The sequence below is a fragment of the Felis catus genome, chromosome B3, assembly GCF_018350175.1.
Source record: "Felis catus isolate Fca126 chromosome B3, F.catus_Fca126_mat1.0, whole genome shotgun sequence".
NCBI lineage: Eukaryota > Metazoa > Chordata > Mammalia > Carnivora > Felidae > Felis > Felis catus.
Window position 1 is genome coordinate 12,049,674 of NC_058373.1, and position 18,296 is coordinate 12,067,969.

General features: G+C 46.5%; 1 long non-coding RNA gene across 4 annotated transcripts in view; it reads left to right on the forward strand.

Moving 5' to 3' along the window:
- The window catches only part of LOC111560784, a 148,346-nt gene that overhangs the window by 24,441 nt on the left and 105,609 nt on the right, over positions 1 to 18,296 (forward strand). For all 4 annotated transcript variants that reach the window (XR_006598883.1, XR_006598882.1, XR_006598881.1 and 1 more), the window contains one exon: positions 13,617 to 13,713. This is a non-coding gene — a long non-coding RNA (uncharacterized LOC111560784). The remainder of the gene's footprint in view (positions 1 to 13,616; positions 13,714 to 18,296) is intronic.

Genomic DNA, 18,296 nt, shown 5'->3' on the forward strand with positions numbered 1-18,296 from the left:
TTATTATTTATTTTGGAGAGAGTGTGCATGAGCAGGGGAGAGGGGCAGAGGGAGAGAGAGAGAGAGAGAGAGAGAGAGAGAGAGAGAATCTTAAGCAGGTTCTGAGCTGTGAGCCAGGAGCCCGACTCAGGGCTCAATGTCACAACCACGGGATCATGACCTGAACCGAAATCAAGAGTCAGATGCTCAAACCAACTGAGCCACCCAGGCCCCCAATGCACCTACTCTAATCTCCTGTATAGCAGTTCTCATACTATAATTGTCTCACCGACTTAGTTATTTTTTGTTATCCAACCGGCAGACACCCACCCCCCCCCCACCTCGCCCTGGTAAACGCAATCTTTAGAAGACCAAGGAACTATCTATCTTGATCTTCGATGCATTCTTCTTGCTTAGTAATATTTATTGATTGAAATAATGGGTTAACCAAAAAAAAAAAAATGTAAGCTTACTATTTTTGAAACTCTTTTACAACTTAACAACTTAGCTGTTTTCCATTTCAACAAATACACAGCTACCATATCATGTAAGCTTCCCCTGTTCCATTACTTAGGTATACCATAGCTGATTTAAACAACTCCCTGTTGTTGGATATTTAGGGAACACCCTTACATAAAGACATCTTGTGTGTTCTTTGTTATTTCCTAGAATACATTTATGTACGTGAAACCATGGAGTCAAAGCATAGGCATGTTTCTGAGGTTTGCTCTGCAGAGAAAAACTGACTTCCAGAAAGACTGTAATTGTTTCTATTCCTGCTGTGGGGTCGATTTCCTCAGACCCCAGGAAACAAGATCTATTGTAACATTATTTTGCAGGCAGGATGTACTAAACACGGTAACTCACTGTATCGATTTACATTTTTTAAAAAGTTACCACTGGTAGGGCCCCTGGGTGGCTCCGTTGGTTGGGTGACGGTCTCTTGATTTTGGCTCAGGTCATGTTATGAGTTGGAGCCCCGTGTCTGGCTCCATGCTGTCAGCTCAGAGTCTGCTTGGGACCCTCTCTCTTTCTCGGCCCCTCCCCTGTTTGATTTCTCTCTCCACCCAACCCCCTAAAAAAAAAAAGTTACCAGTGGTGCTAAATATTTTAGATCGGTTTGTTGGCCATTTGCATTTATGTCTTTAGTCTTTTTCTAACAGCCTGTTCATCTCCTTGTTCCCCTTTTAAAAAGAGCTTTGTCTTCATGTATTATTTCCCGGTTGTCAGGTTCCTCCCTCATCCTCAGAAGCACACATTCAGGTGGGCGAATATTTGCAGGGAGAAGGGAAATTGATTCTTGCTGCTCACGCCAAGCTCCCAAGGGGCCCTGTCCTTCCTCCCGTTAGAATATAAATTGGACAGTGCCTATGCTTGGAAGGTGCATTTGTGAAAAAAAGCCAGCTGTGACTAAGAGACCAGGATTATACAACCCTGGTCACCGGTGCGTCCCCCTTTCAAGGGCCTCCAATCCCTTACAAATTGCTTTGGAGTGACGATGGGGCTCCCCGCCTGGCACAAAGCTGGGGCGTCAGCATCTTTATCAGAACGAAGGCGTCCATTTCTCCATTCTGCAGGTCTGATGTTGCTCTCCACTGAGCCCCCAAAGTTTTGCAGACTGGTTGGGGTCTAGAGATGCCTTCCGGGGTCTTTTGAGGGGGGCATTTGGAGTGACTTGGGCCTTACGGTAAGAGGAAAGCAGGTGCACTTCCTTCCATGCTGATGCCGGAGCAGATCACACCACAGTGCTGGCCCCCCTCTTGGGACAGGCCTCTATCTCCAGGAATCAGAAGCTTCAGACTTAAGCCGACCTTGGAAACCCACACTGGTGGGCGGTGAGCGGTGGGTAAGGAATGGGCATCACGTTTTGGTCACTAGTCTTTCATGTTTCTGCTCTTTCTCTAGGGAGGGGATGACTTTCGGGGGAGTTGATTAATTCTTATGTACATTTCCTGGAGAAGTTCACAGCAGAACTTCGGGCCCTCAAACCCACTCATCATCTTTGCTAGACGGAGATGTAGCCTAGGTCCCCACGCATTGCCAAGGGAGGGGGCTGGTACCCCAAATTAGGACTTCTCCGACAGTGGTTGGCTTTTTCAGAAAGCTCCAGGTTCATTGTTAACTCACAGGCTCTTCTTTACTCTGAGAGTTTCTCTTTCTGCACGTGTGGGCATGCATGTATGTGCATGAGTTAAAGCATTCCTCCTCCTCCTCCTCCTCCTCCCCTCCTCTTGCCCCTCCTCCTCCTCCTCCCCCTCCTCTTCTTCTTCTTCTTCTTCTTCTTCTTCTTCTTCTTCTGTTTATTCAACAAGCATTTATTGTGCACATTAACATGGCAGACACGATTCCAGGCACTAGAACACAAGCTGGAAATAAGACAAGGTCCCCAGGAGATATGCTAGACAAAAAAGCAAATACTCTCAGATAGCTTTAATTGCCAGGAAAGTGTTAAAAGACAAAATTCAAGTAAATCTGAAGATCTAATTGGTAAAGCATTCCTTCTGAAAAAGTGCTAGTAGAAAGTGGTTGTTTTAAAAATATCCTTTCTTGGCACAATCAAAAGTTAGCAAATGTGTATATATTTCTTCATGTTTAAAAAAAAAATCTGTGAACTCCCCAAATCATTGGATCTACTGATTTCAGTAAGGGGATCTCCATGTCATTGTGGCTGTGACATTCTGTTTTGATGGGAAGCCTGGGGGGCCTTTCTGCAGCGAGCCCCCAAATAATGACTCCAACTCACGTCAGACGCTAGGAAGGTCTCTTCCTTACCCACAGTGGGGCATAGGGCTCCCCTGGCGTCACTCCAAGGAGGGGGCAGTGCTGCTAAACTCAGGTGGGCCTCCCTAGACCCACAGCTGTGGGAGGTGGTCCGGGGTGAGGCGGTGGCAATGGGAGGTCCTTTGATCACAGGCCTGAGAAGATTCTGGAAGGAAAATCAAGGATGCAAAATGAGGGCAGTATCTCCTCAATTACCATTTCTCTCTCTTTCCTTTCCTACCTCCCAGCTTCCTCAGATGGCTTCATTTTAGGAATCTCGGGGCCTCCAGGGAAATTATTTAAAGGGCCATTTTCTGCAGCGGAAGTTAACTTGCCTGTTTTTAAATAGCCAGGGTCTGGACATTGGGTTTTTTAATTTTAGAAAACTCCAAAAATAAGGCAAAAGGATAAATCTAAGGAAAACGAAGCTTCGTGATTTTTCCTGTGGTTGGAAAAAGCACGATTGGGCCCTCGGAGCTCAGAGCTGGGAAACATACACGGTCAATTAAATGATGCAGAGTGATGGCGGGCAGGGGGCCCGGGTCCCTGTGTCCTCATCTTTGCTGATTCTCAGTGCAGGAGACTTGGGGGGTATTATTACGAGGTAAGAGGCCAGGCGCATATTCCTGGGAGAACAGTTCCCTCTGGTCTGCAGGAAGGTCCTGGATTTGACCTACGGTTTCTGTGCCACAAAGGAACGGTGAGTGCAATTCAGTCATAGAACAGGCCAAGCCTGCTCTTCCTTCCCTCTCTCCCTCCCAAGAATAACCTCAATTTCCTTGGAATTATATTCAGGGAGCCATCTTGTAAGACACCAGAGGCAAGGCTGGAGTCCACATTCATACCCCACTGTGTGCTGTGTTAGATGTTGAAAGGCGTAGCTGGGTGCTTCCCAGCAGCACGGCGTCCTTGGGAGGCCCCGCGGTTTGCATTTCTGCCCATCTTGGGGCTTCGCTTGGTTTCATATTCCAGAGCTGGGGATGGAGGTAGGTTTGGGGTGCGGGTGTTGTACATTTGGAGAGCAGAAGGGCTTAGAAAATGTAATTTTGTAATCTTCGTAAAGGGAGCAAAGGAGATCTCATAGGAGTGCTGACCACACTGGGGTGCACGGTCAGCGCTGTCTGCCCCAGAGGGCCGGGGCCCGGTGATGGATGCCCCGTGGAGGGGGTCCAGGCACAGCTTGGGGGGGTTAGAGGGGATCAGCCCTTGGGCTGGTGGGTAGGAGATTCTCAAATTCAGCGGGGAGAACTGCAGCCACCTGTTACCTGCAGAGGAATTGGTTGGGGGTGGGGGGACCCGGGGGCAGGCGGAAGGCAGGAAATCTCCCAGGAAGACAGCAGGTGGAAGAGTGCCTTCAGTGAAAGAATATCCGGGGGACCCGAGAGCCGGCACTTAAGCGCGACAGACACCCCTCGTCCCTGGGAAGACGAGCTAGCCAGAAGTCAGGGCCACTTCTAGATGGTGAACCATTCTTCACGCTTTTACAGCCGTTTGGCTGCTTTTATTATCTGATTGAAAGGTAGTCATTATGGCAAAATCTGAAAACCAACACCTTTAAACGGGTTTGGGAAATAATAAGCAAATCTACGCATAACTGCAAAATAACAGGTAGGTGTGTGAGTGTGTCCCGTGCTTTGGAAAATGCTTGGTGTGCGTGTGGATGGGCGGGTCCTTTGCAGCTGTCTTCAGACTCCGTTTTCGAAAAAAGTTGATAACGTTTGAACGTGTACGTGTTTTAAAATTTATTTTGGCGTGGCGAAATATACATACCGTGAAATTTACCACTATAACTGCTTTTCAGTGGACAGTTCTGGGGCATTAAGTACGTTCACGTTGTTGTGCACTGTCCCCACTGTCCATCCAGACCTTATGCAACTTCCCCAACTCACTCTGTACCATTAAATACTAAGCTCCCCTTCTCCCTTCCCCCATCCATTTGAAAAAAACAGCGAACCCTCCTGAGCATCGCATCACCCACGGCTCCCCCTCTGTCAGTGTCCCTGAGCTGGCAGGGCCCATTTACCGTGGTCCTGTGAACCCTGTCGTGGCCTCTCAAGCCCCTGGGGACTCTGTCGATGTTATCCCCTTGTTGGGATAACCTGCAGATTCTGTTTCAGGGTCCTTCCAAGGACTGGGAGGGGACGAATGTGTTCCCATGGCCATACGTTTTTGCAGATTTGCAAAAATCAACTATTATAGCTGCAATGAGGAGTCACCTCGGCTATTTCCTTCCCTTGTCACCCGCTGCCCCTGCCTAAAGGTGTTGTATCTGTTACAGGTTTTCTTTTCAGGTTGGCCGAGCTTGCATTTTTCTTTCGAGAGTGTGAGTGTGACGAGGATGTCTGTCCAAGGCGAAGCTGTTCGAGTCTTGCCGTGTGGAATGTGTTAAGGCCTCTAGAATGTATTTTCGAACACTTGGAAGAGGAGACTGAACATAAACGAGGGGCATAAAGCTTACTCGAAAAGTTGATAAACTTTAAATACGCTTTTTTCTTAGAATTTGGAAAGGTGGTTTGGAACATTTCAGTAGAAAGTGAGAGATCACAGACTTCCTAGTTTGGGTGAAAGTGAGCCTATTGTGTCATCTTTAAATTTATTTAGTGAAGAACCAAGAGCAGCATAACTTCCAGAGAAGTGGGATCCCCATGTTGTGCGCCCAAAACTAACCTAACGTCGCGTGTCAACTCTGCTCAAAGAAACAAAGAAAAATAATGCAAAACCAAACGAAAAAAGGACTGAGAGCAAATTCAGGTAAACTTAATGGATTATATACAAAATGTGGTAAAAAAAAAAAACAACAAAAAACAACCCACAATGAAAGCAATAGAAATCATCCTGACGGTAAAAAATTGTAAAACTTAGGGCGTGTGGGTGGCTCGTCAGTTAAACTTCCACCTGTTGATTTCGGCTCAGGTCATGATCTCACCGTTCGGTGCCGCGGAGCCCTGAGTTGGGCTCTGCGCTGCCAGTGCGAAGCCTGCTTGGGATTCTCTCTCTCTCCCTCTCTCTCTGCCCCTCCCCTGCTCGTGCATGTGTATTGGCTCTCTAATAAATAAATATTAAAAAAATAAAATAAAAAATTGTAAAGCTTTTTAAAAGATATGTCAAGGCAGAAATACATTAAGAGAGATTCTGTTTCTTTCCTTTCCTTTCCTCTCCTCTCCTCTCCTCTCCTCTCCTCTCCTCTCCTCTCCTCTCCCTCTTTCTTTCTTTCTTTCTTTCTTTCTTTCTTTCTTTCTTTCTTTCTTTCTTTCTTTCTTTCTTTTTCTTTCTTTCTTTCTTTCTTTCTTTCTTTCTTTCTTTCTTTCTTTCACTGGGTACAGTATACTTTATTGATGGTACATGACAAGGTAGGACTCCCCAAGTCCCTCCCCTTCTTCAGGGGGTCTGGGATGGAAAATGGAGGTCGGTAGGTTCTCAGTGTGTTGGGGGATGAATTGGGTCTAGAATTTCCTCCTCTTCCTCTTGCAGGGGCTCATGGTCCGGGAGGTTCTTACTCCGGAGAGCATTCTATTTCTAATGGAAGTCATGACTAAGCCCTCAGATTTTTGGGGTAATCCAGCTAATTAAGAAGAGTCAGTCATTTGAATACATTGGGCAAGATTTAAGTTTCTTGCTGATTTGCCCCCAAATACATCAACAACACAATTTAAACGTATTTTTAGAAAAGCAATTAAACTTATTTTTAAAAAATGTTTCTTTATTTTTGAAAGAGAGAGAGCATGAGTGAGGGAGGGGCAGAGAGAGAGGGGAACAGATCCAAAGCGGGCTTTGCCTTGACAACAGACAGCCCAATGTGGGGCTTGAACTCATGATCCGTGAGATCATGACCTGAGCCGAAGTCGGATGCTTAACCTACTGAGCCACCCAGGCAACCCCATAATTTGAACTTATGTCTGCTGTAAAGAGGGAATCCACAGCAAGCTGGCTAATGAGTTTCACCAATTCATAAAATTTGAGGACCACAAGATGAGTCACTGCATACGAAAACTTGGAACACCCTGAAATCTCACAGCTCATATAGAAACCTTCGGTGCTTTTTCTCAGTTTTGACAACAATCCTGAGATTTACATGACCAAGCCAGAAATTAGTGGGAGGTGCAGAGAATTTGTTCTAAACTGTTAAGAATAAAAATAAAATTTCTACCGACCATGTCAGAGGAAGGACTCCATTATCCATTTTCACTGTAAAAATTATTGCATTGTCATAGGGGAGGCAATCAAAGAGTGAGTGGGACAAAAAGTAGTGTAGAAGTGGATTAGGCAGATCCTGAATAAAAAGATTGTGTTTCTCTCTTTTAAGATAGTGTAATGTTTGCAGTAGTCGATCAACTTTTAAAAATTTGTGGTGTGGTGTTTTCTTGTTCTAGTAATATGATTCATTATTCAAAGTAAATATTCATTTGGGCACCTAATTTTGTGTTCATAATTTTGTATTTAAAAAAATTTTTTTTTCAATGTTTATTTATTTTTGGGACAGAGAGAGAGACAGAGCATGAACGGGGGAGGGGCAGAGAGAGAGGGAGACACAGAGTCGGAAACAGGCTCCAGGCTCTGAGCCATCAGCCCAGAGCCCGACGCGGGGCTCAAACTCACGGACCGCGAGATTGTGACCTGGCCGAAGTCGGACGCTTAACCGACTGCGCCACCCAGGCGCCCCCATAATTTTGTATTTTAAAGGACACCCCCACATTACATTAGCTTCAGGCCCTGTAAACCTGGATCTACCCATGCCCCACTTTTTCGCTCACCTGTCTTAGCTGCATAACTGTCAGGCACGTTCTAAGACTCCTGTCTCATGTTGCCCCTCCGGATACATTAAAAAACAAACCCCAAAAGGCCTTTGCATATGCTTTTATTTTCCTTACTATAGACAGTATCATCTGACGGACAAGAGCACATACCAGGCCCCTGCAGCCTGGGTTTGAATTCCAACTGGCCTGGGAGCTTTGTGACCTCAGGCAAATCCCTTCTGCTCTACGCCTCAACGTTTTCTTCTGTGAAACCAGGGATAACAGTTACATATCTTAAAGTACCATTGTGAAGACAGTGATTTTAAAAACCCTGGCATGTGATCCCTGGTACCTACCAAGGTGTCTGGCAGAAAGCCTGGCACATTCTAGGTGCTTAATAAGGGTTAGATTAAGTTGAGCGTGTGGTCTGGTTGCAGAGCGGCCGAGGTCCGTGGCTTAATAGGGTCTGACCTTCAGGAAATTTCTCTCTCTAGTCCTGGATTTCATTGACAGGAAACAGTGGTCTCCAAATTGAGATCTTCCTAGTTCTAAAATCCTGTGACTTGGTAGACATAAAATAATACGTGACTTTATTACTTGCTGGAGTGAATATTCCGTGAAGCTCAATTTTAGTTCTCTTGACAATTTCTGGATTTTTGCTCTTGACTCTGATCCTTCAAATATGTTCTGTAAGCAAGCAGGCTGTAAATAGAAACAGCATTCCAACTCCAGACTCTGTGATTACAAGCTCATAGTAATATTATTAACAGTTGTCAGTCTTCAACATCCTTATATTCCTCCCCTTGAGGGGTATCTATAGTAAATTGCATTTTTTATACATCTCTTAAGATTTGGAAGTTTAGATTTGTGTGTTTGTGATAGTTCCTTTTTTGTGTCTCCTTGGCTAGGCTATGCTGTCCAGTTTGGTCAAACACTAGGCTAGATATTGTCGGGAAGTTCTTTTTCAGATATGATTAACATTCCCAGTCAGTTGACTTTATTTTTATTTTTATTTTTTTAAGTTTATTTATTTTTGAGAGAGAGACAGAGAGTGAGAGGGGAGGGACAGAGAGAGAGAGAGAGAGAGAGAGAGAGAGAGAGAGAATCCCAAGCAGGCTCCGCACTGTCAGTATGGAACCCGATGTGGGGCTTGAACTCACAAACCATGAGATCGCGACCTGAGCCGAAACAGAGTCGGACGCTTAACTGACTGAGCCACCCAGGCATCCCTCGGTCAGTTGACTTTAAATAACACAGATTATCTTCCATGATGTAGGTGGGCCTTATCTAACTAGCTGAAGGCCTTCAGAGGAAAGACGGGCTTGGGAATACGAAGGGGTTCTGCCCTGACACTGAAAGGCCTAGAAACCTCGCCTGAGTTTCCAGCCTCCTGGCCTGCCCAGCAATTTTTTTTTGCTGGCGCCCACAATCCTAGGAGCCAGTTTCTTAAAATTAATATCTGCTTCTATATATAGGGTTCTGTGTCTCTGGACAACCTGACTCATACAGCACTCAAACAGGTCAGCTCAAGACATATGAGGAGTATTCATTCATTCGTTCATTCATTCATCTACCGAGATGAACATGTATATGGCATTCCGGAGGGCATTGGACACCGTTTGTAAAACACCGCAAGAAGCACATGGTAGTTCATACTAGGGTCCCTGAAAACACCCAGTAGAATCTCATTTAAGCAACAAGGGGAGAAGTGTTACAGGAGCTTGTGGACACACTGCAGGTTTAGTCAGACAAAGCCTTTCTAGAAACTCCAGAGTCTAAATACCTCATGGCTGGAAGATGAGACATTTAGCAGAATGTTACAAAAACGAGATCCTGACATTTGCTATAACATGGGTGGACCTCGAGGCCATTGTGCTAAGTGAAATAAGCCAGTCACAGAGGGACAAACACTGTACGATTCCACTTGTATGAGGTCCTTGGGGTCGTCAAATACATAGAGACAGAAAGGAAGGTGGCCGCCAGGGGCTCGGGGAGGGAGAATGGGCACAGTTCGGGATGGCGGAAAAGTTCTGGAGACAGGTGGTGGTGAAGGTAGTACAACAGGGAGAATGCACTTAATGCCGCTGAACTATACTCCTGGAAATGGTTAAAATGGTAAAAGTGGTAAGTTTTATGTTACATGTATTTTATTACTCTCTTCTTCCCCCCCCCCCCACCCCAGTAAAGTTCATAGGCTTTTCCAATGCAACGAGTAGTCTGGGAACTTAAAATTAAGACTACTTCACTATCCCCAAAGCTTATTTTCTATTCTTTTGCCCCCCTAGCTTACCCTGCACCCTTCTCCCCAGCACCACCCCCTCAAGGCAGCCATTTTAAAATTTCTTTTTCATTAAAAATTTTTAAATGTTTATTTATTTTTGAGAGAGAGAGAGAGAGAGAGAGAGAGAGAGAGAGAGAGAGAGAGAGTGTGAAAGCTGGGAGGGGCAGAAAGAAAGGGAGACAAAGAATCTGAAGCAAGCTCCAGGCTCTGAGCCATCAGCACAGAGCCCGATGCAGGTTTGAACCCACAAACCCGGAGATCGTGACATGAGCTGAAGTTGGACGCTTAACTGACTGAGCCACCCAGGAACGCCTCAAGGCATCCATTTAGACAGGAACGTGGCCACAATTAGGGCAAACCCAGAGTGCTGAGGACAAAATGGTAGCAGCACTGGGAGGCAGAAAAGTTCAGCGAGGAGAGCTGGTGGAGCACCTTCCTTCAAGCCACAACACCCCTGCCTCTCCATCCTCTCTGCCCGTCATCTTGGAAGGTGAGGACAACACTGCTTGGGGGAGGTGACCACCAGACCCCCTTGTGTTTCCGAGACCACACTCCCCCATCCGTAAGGGTGGGGCCCAGCCTTCTCTCCGTCACTGAGCTGCCAGCTCTGCCATTAAGCCGTCGGGACTACAATTTCTGGGGCACCTCACTGTCCCCTCCTTGAGGGGCTGGGGGAAACTGGAGCCTGCAGCCTTCCTCCTGGGAGACAAAATATGGCGGCTGTGGGAGATGGAAGGTCAAGAAGGAAACACAGGGCAGATTCCCAGGGACCTGCAGCTCTCTCAGCAGCCATCTGGTGCTGGCTGAGGCCAGAGCCACGTTTTCCCGCAGGCCTCTCACTTCCCCCAACTGGAAATGTTGCCCTTGAATCAAGACAGTGGTTACATACCTCTAAATAATTAACCGTTCTCTTGAACTGGTGTTCTCGGCCTGCTTCTGCTTTTCTGGTTGATTTCGCTTGTCTTTTTCCCTTTTTGATCCAAAGGTGGCATTAATAGTTTATGAGGAAATGTGTGGTCACACACACTCCTGCTCACATGCAGAGGGAGGGGAGGCCCCTCCCTTACTCTGCATGTCCAAATCAATACGAGGGAAGTGAGAGCCTCCAACATCAGGCTCTTTCCTGCTCTTCTTGGAACAGAAATGAGGGTCAAGTCTATGTATAGGTTTGGCCTGAATCAAGTTCAAGAGCTTTTGTTCCGTTCAACAGCGTTGACAGGCGCGGGGTCCCCACAGACCTTAAACAGAGCAATAATACATTCTGTGACAAAGAGCACCGAGGGAGAGAAGTTAGGAAATGGAAAATGGAACGTTATTTTTTATTCAGCGAGGACTTCAAAAGAGGGGGAGTAAGGGAATCCGAATCTAGTAAGTTGGTACTGGGAGGCAGAGTTGCTGGGGGAGAAGACTCTGGAACATTCGGAGTCCTTGTTACTGAAGCAGGTGGCTCCAGGGAAGAGGGAAGTAAAGCAGGATTGGACCCGGCACAGGGACCGCTGGTGAACATTTGACGTGGGCAGGTAAGGGACATCCTAAAGAAAATAGGACCACACCTATGTGTGCAGGATGCCCCATTTACAAAATGTCTACAGGGGGCAAATGAGAAAGTGGTAGACGAGATTGCTCTTACAAGGGCAATGGGGCCAGGGACCCGGGTGGTCAGGAGATTCACTTTTACCTAGAATGTTTCAGAACCTTAAATATTTGTGCCATTTGCGTGTGTTACTTTCCTAGAAAAACCAGGAAACAGATAAAGACGTGAGTAGAAGAACTGGGGGCAGCTTTAGAGAGGCTTGTTTGTGGTGAACGAAAAGAAGGCAGAAATGCACAGATTGAGAGGGGGCTTTTTTCTGGCTTGCAAATATTTTTACAAACTAAGTCTTAGGAAGATGGAAAACATAGCTAAATTAGGCTGCACCACACCAGATGACTTGACTTGGAGGTTAGAAATGGCAGGATATTGGCAGTTTCTCGTGGTTCAAGCCCGGGTTCCTCAGTCTTGGCGGTGTGGACATTTCGATGATTGTTTATGGTGTCGTGGGGGCCGTCCTCTGTGTTACAAGACGTTTAGCAGCATCCCTGGCCTTTACCCGCTAGGATGTTAGCAGCACCTCTCGAGCTGTGATAATCTTTGATGGTTTCTATGTCTCCAGCAGGGCTGGCAACATAATTTGTGGGGCCCCATGCAAAATAAAAATGTGGAGCCTCTTATACAAAAACTATTAAGCATTTCAAGACAGTGAAGGCAGAGCATTAAATCAAGTGTGGGGGTGGGGCCCTTCTAATCACGGTGCGTCATTTGACTGCGTGAAATAGACACCTATGAAGCTGACCCTGGTCTCCAGACACTGCCAAATGTGAGAACCACTGGTTTAATCTAATATATTTAGGTCTACTTATACACATACTCAGAGTCATAGAGCAAGTCCACCCTTGTTTCCTTTTTTTTTTAATTTAATTTTTTATTTTTTAAAGTTTACATCCAAATTAGTTAGCATAGAATGCAACAATGATTTCAGGAGTAGATTCCTTAGTGCCCCTGACCCATGTAGCCCATCCTCCCTCCCACAACCCCTCCAGCAACCCTCTGTTTGTTCTCCATATTTAAGAATCTCTTATGTTTTGTTTCCCTCCCTGGTTTTATATTATTTTTGTTTCCCTTCCCTTATGTTCATCTGTTTTGTCTCTCAGAGTCCTCATATGAGTGAAGTCATATGATTTTTGTCTTTCTCTGCCTGACTAATTTAACTTAGCAAAATACCCTCCAGTTCCATCCATGTAGTCGCAAATGGCAAGATTTCATTCTTTTTGGTTGTCGAGTAATACTCCATTGTATATATATACCACATTTTCTTTATCCATTCATCCATCAATGGACATCTGGGCTCTTTGCGTACTTTGGCTATTGTTGATAGTGCTGCTATAAACATGGGGGTGCATATGTCCCTTTGAAACAGCACACCTGTATCCTGTGGATAAATGCCTAGTAGTGCAATTGCTGGGTCGTAGGGTAGTTCTATTTTTAGTTTTTTGAGGAGCCTCCCTACTGTTTTCCAGAGTGGCTGCACCAGCTTGCATTCCCATGTTTTCTCTTTTTTGAAAGAATAAACTTGCATGAAGTCTTTAGAAATGCTATACCGGAACATCAAGTATCAGAAAGTTTGCATGGCAGCCACATCTGGCCCACCACCTGTTTTTGTAAATAAAGTTTTATTGAAACGCAGCCATGCTCATTTGTTTACATATTGTCTTTAGCTGCTTTCCCTTATGATAGCAGGTTTGAGAAGTTGCAACAGAGACCATGGGGCCTGCCTAAAATGTTTATTATTTGTCCTTTTACAGAAAAAGTTTGCTGACCCTGTTCTAGACAATTGAGTTTTCAACCTGTGGTGGTGGTAGTAGTGAAACAGATGGAATTATCTAGAAGCCCTTGGGTGTGTGATCCTCTAGCCCCTATCATCCACACCAGGCAGAGCCGTTAGGGTTCTTTTCTCTTTTAATATTTACTTTTGAGAGGCAGAGAGAGAGCGCGCAAATGGGGGAAGGGCAGAGAGGAAGGGGAACAGAGCTTCCGAAGCAAGCTCGGTATTGACAGCAGAGAGCCCGATGTGGGGCTTGAACTCATGAACAGTGAAATCACACCTGAGCTGAAGTCGGATGTTCAACCAACTGAGCCACCCAGACACTCCAACAGAGCAGTTAGGGTTCTTGTTGCAGAGACAGTAGAGAATTACTCGGGCTTATGTGAGGGGAGGAGAATTTATAGGAAGGATATCGGGGGGACTCAGAATCAGTGGGTGGTTTAATTCATGAAGTGTGTAGAGGGCACGAGAAGTAACGCCTTGGTTTCTCTTGGTGTCCAGCTTCTTTGCTCTCAGAGTGCACAGGAGAGAAAATGATCAGGACGGAGCTGGTTTGAGTGATAAAAAGAGCCGCGGGCTGAACAAATGGAGGGTCTAGGTGAGTTTTTATTTTATCTGAACAGCTTCGTTTCATGCCTAATATTCTTTTGCATTTCAGCTATTTCTCTCCCTTCCCCCCATTTAAGTAAATATGACATTTCTTGGAAGAATTGTTTGGTGAAAGCAAATGAAAGCAAGGGGTTCTAATGGAAACTCAAGCAGTTTTGCAGGAATAATAATAATTATATTGATAGGTTTCCTGCCTAAGCCTTCTCAGTGGGCAGTATTTGTAAATTAACCACACTATGAAATATTCAGCCCCTTGCCACATCTTAGTTGATTTGTATAATCCCCTGCCCAGGCTCTGGGGTGAGCTATTCCCTAATTAATTATTAAATTCCCATCTGTACAGTGTGAACGGGATAATGAAATTCCAGCAGGCCCTAGGAAAAGCCAAGCACTGCCTTCTGGGGAAGGGTTCTGGTTTTCCAGGGCTTGGGTCCTTCTTCCAGCCCAGGGTCCCTTCCCGCGCATCTCCCCCAAGGACTAATTGTAGATTTGGCTGGTGGCCAGAGTAGTTCCGACCTTCCTATAACCCGGGATTCCACGGTTCTGGTCTCAGCCCCATACCACCCACAGCTCGGCCACCAAGGAATCACCGTATGGCTTTATAAGGACATTCTCAAACCCATTCTAGGCTTGCTTTATGGACAGCCCCTAAGCTTCATGGCTATTCCCCTATTACTTCATTTTTGGGTGCGTTTTTCCATGTGGCTGAAGACAGTTTTCCTCCAGTTGTTCAGCAAGGAGTTTGAAAGACACGCTACCCTACAGCTCTGTGAGAAACAGACCCAGAGCACTTGCAGAAGGTTCGGTGGGCGTGTTGGGTGAAGAGGCAGGGTCGCCGTGGCAGACGACGCTAATGGCTGAGTGTAGGGGAACTGAGGGCTCAGGTGTGTTCGGGGGCCCCCAAAAGTAGGCTCCCTCGTCTGCAAACTGAGGTTTCTGAGACATTTCATTGTGGTCCCCTGGGCCGTTCTTGCTTGGGAGCTGTGTTTCTGGGTTGATTATATTGTACTTAAAAACCAGCGTTCACTGGTCAATATCGTCTTCAGATACAACGAAGCGAATTGATCACACGGTGGCTGATATTTGAGATCTCTTGGAGGTCATGCGGTCCAGCTCTCAAAATCGCCTGTGCACACAAATCACCTGACAATTTTGTTAATGGTCAGATTCTGACGCATTGAGTCTGTGTGGGGCCTGAGACCCCACATTCCTGGGAAACCCTGCTATCTACTGCTGGTCCATGGACCACACATTGAGTAGCGAGAGGCCGTGAGGCAAGATCATACTTGTAAAGAGAGAAGAAATCAGACTCACCAATAAAGGGAAAGATCCAACGTGTTAAGCTCATGTGCACGAACGTTTTGGTAGCTTTTTAACTCAAGGCGTGATTCGTAGGGATTAGAGCAAAGCCAGCCTTAAACTTGTTTCCTTCTGTTTATTACAGTAATTTTTTTTTTTTTCATTTCAACTAAGCCTGCGTTCAAATTTAGACGTGGATCTAGAACTGCTTCTTGGGTCTGAGTCTGTGATGTAATCGTGAACGCCGCTGTTTTACAGGTTGGGTGTGATGCTCAGGGAGCTTTGTAAGCTGTCTCACCTCTTTTGCCGTCTGTAACATGGGGATCCTAGCAGCACTCAGGAAGGTTGGACAGCTGGTATCATTGGGGGTCGACTCTGGAATTGCTTTAGCTTGGGTTCAGTTGCTAGGTTGACTATTTGAGTGGTTTTCCCCTTCTCGGGGCCTTGTTCTTCTCATCGGTAGTATAGGACAGGTTGGGACCTGTCTTAGAAGATTGCTGTGAAGATGCTAGGAGGAGGGGACCCGGTGTGTGGCAGGCACTCGGTGACAGTGGGGCTAGCAGAGATCTCTCCATTCTGTGGAAACCTGACCTTGCGGCTGGCTAAGATGCCTGCAAAGAGGCAAGGAGGAAAGAGTGTGTTGAAGGTTGGGGAGGCCATTTCGTCCTTCCATTTCACATGTATGGAGCGTTTACTAATGTGCAAATGCTGCGTGAGGTTCCGTGGGGCCCTTGAAGAACAAGCAGAAAGGGATCCGCTAAGAAAGGAGTAGAAATTCTGACGGAAGAAAAAGAAATGCCAAATCAGACAAACTGAAAACTAGTCTCTTTCTGGGAGGCCGACTGATCTGTGTGGCCCATGGGTTGATCAGCGGTGAGGACACAGGAATTACGGAAGGGGAGGGAGTCCTGCTGAAGTAGGAAGCCTGGTTGCCGAAGGCCACCCTTTGTGTGTTTGACTCCTCAGAAACTCTGGTTCTCCGAGAGGTAGCCCTCAAAGCAATGCAGGCAGAACACTAGGAAACCTTAGGTTTCACCCCGTTCTCCGCATGGCGAAATGACGCCATGTGAATTGGCAGGGGGCGCTGGAGCAGAGTTAGATCAATTTGCCCTGGTTGATCCGATGTCCCTGGAGTGGGCGTGCATCGGAGGTTGCGCACTGTGAACCGTAGGCCAAGTTCAGCTCGCAAATGTATTTGGCCCTCAGCTGTTGTTGTTGTTGTTGTTTTAATGTTTATTAGCTGCCAACATTGAAAATATCGGAGACTTTTTATTGAAGTGGAGATTTCCAACTATAAAAATGAAATTTGTAATTCTGGGCCTGTGTTCCTATGTGGTAGCAATCTGTCAGCTCTGAATAAAGGAGGGGCCCTTTAGGTGACCACACCTTCTCAGGTGGTTCACAGTCCCTGCCTGACCTGCTTTAACCATGCCCGGGCCCCGCCTGGCCTCTGTAGGCCTTTTAACTTGTGACTGCATTATATTTTGGGCACCTCTGCCCACAATTTATCATCTAATCTTCTGTTTGAGGGCAAGGAAGCCATGTTCTAGACTTTCACCCTCCCAATATCTTCATTTCCTTAAAGCCTTGTTCCCTGTGGCCACTGAAAGGTGAAAGGGACACCAGACTCAGACTCAAAAGATCTGGGTGTGCGTGTAGGTGTGGACACTTAACCAGCACTGAGACTCTGGGCAGACACCATCTTCCCATGTCTCAGCTTCTTTATTTGTGAAGCACAGGCTCATAATCATAATGACTAACTGGGCAGGAAGTGACAGTGAGCTCTAGAGGGTGGGAGAGAAACCGAGAACCTAAGTAATGTGATGCCTCCAGGCTGGTGAGGGAGACAACTGATGTAGATAGGTGGATGAGATCATAAGTGCTATTATACAAAGGGTCGTGGTGGGGGGATGATGCTTGATTCAGCTTCAAGGTGGGAGGCAGTCAGATAGGGCTTCATGGAGGAGGTGATCAGCTGAGACTTGAAGGAATGTTTGGCTTTGCCAACATGACCAGATAATCTAATGCTTCTAATAACTACAGTGCACAGGCTTCTAAGAGGGGTAGATAGTTAGGAGGTGATTCTAGCGTCACAGGTTACCCACTAGCTGTGGGGGAAAGAGGGTTCTGGTCAACTTTCTGGACACCCCTCCGATGTCCTGGTGGAAGCTGACCCTCTAAAGCTGGCTTGGGAGGTTCAAACTGACAGACTGACGTTCTCCCCACCAAATCTCCTTTGTTCTTGGTGAGAAAGGAATATTAGCGTTTGGGAAAAAGTACCTTTGTGAGAAATTTTAGGCAATTGGTTAGTGTGAGAGTCAAGACAGAGTTAAAAACAGGATTTTGGCCCTTTCCTTCTGGAACCATCACTGTGCATTGATGGCTGGAGAAAATAATATAATCTGATTGTTCCATTGGGTCATTTCTGGGAACATGAAGACATGTTTCCAAAACTTGAAGTCCGTGTGCATTGAGAGAGTACCTCGATGCTTGGTCCCGCATCCTCCCTTGGCCTCCTCTTCTCTGGCCCCCTGCTCTGTCCACAGAAGACACTAGTTCCCTGTGAAACTCAACTGAAATAGATGCGACCCAGTTTTTGCTACATTGAACTAACTCTGCTGGGGTTGAAGATGCATTTGGCTGCCCGAGAAAACCCCAGCCTGCTTCTCCTCACTGCATCGCATTTGGCAAATGTCTTCTGCAGAAGGAATGCCGAGAATTTCCCTTTTCATCATGTCAGATCATCTGGCTTGGGCTGGCCCTTCCCCAAGAGCCCAGCGGACACAGCTGGAGCAGGGCGGGGCCCAGGCGGATTGTTGAGCTGGGAGCCCTGGCCTTCCCTTGGCTCGACAGCCACAGTGGAACAAGGCTGAGGCCAGTGCGTCCCACGGGGTTGGGGAAGGCACCTAGCCTGACGTACAAGTGGAAGGACGCCGGGCACAGGGCGACCTCGGCTTTAGTCCCAATCTAAGCGGGAATCCTGAGATTATGACCTATAAACTCCCCAAGAATGCCTCGCTATTTCACAAGGAGATCTCCAAGAGAAGTTATTTCTCCAGGGGTGGATCCAGGTTTTGGGTGGCCTGAAGTTCTTACAATTTTTGGAGTCCTTTTTGAGAAAAGAAAATTATGGATGCAGAGTTAAGTACAAGGGCCCTTGCCAGGGAGGGGCCTTGACGCCCCAGCCATGTTAATGTCATGGTGAACCCGCCTTTTCAATTTCCGTTCTAATAGACAGAAAAGGCAGCCACAACAGGAAGACATTTTGGATCG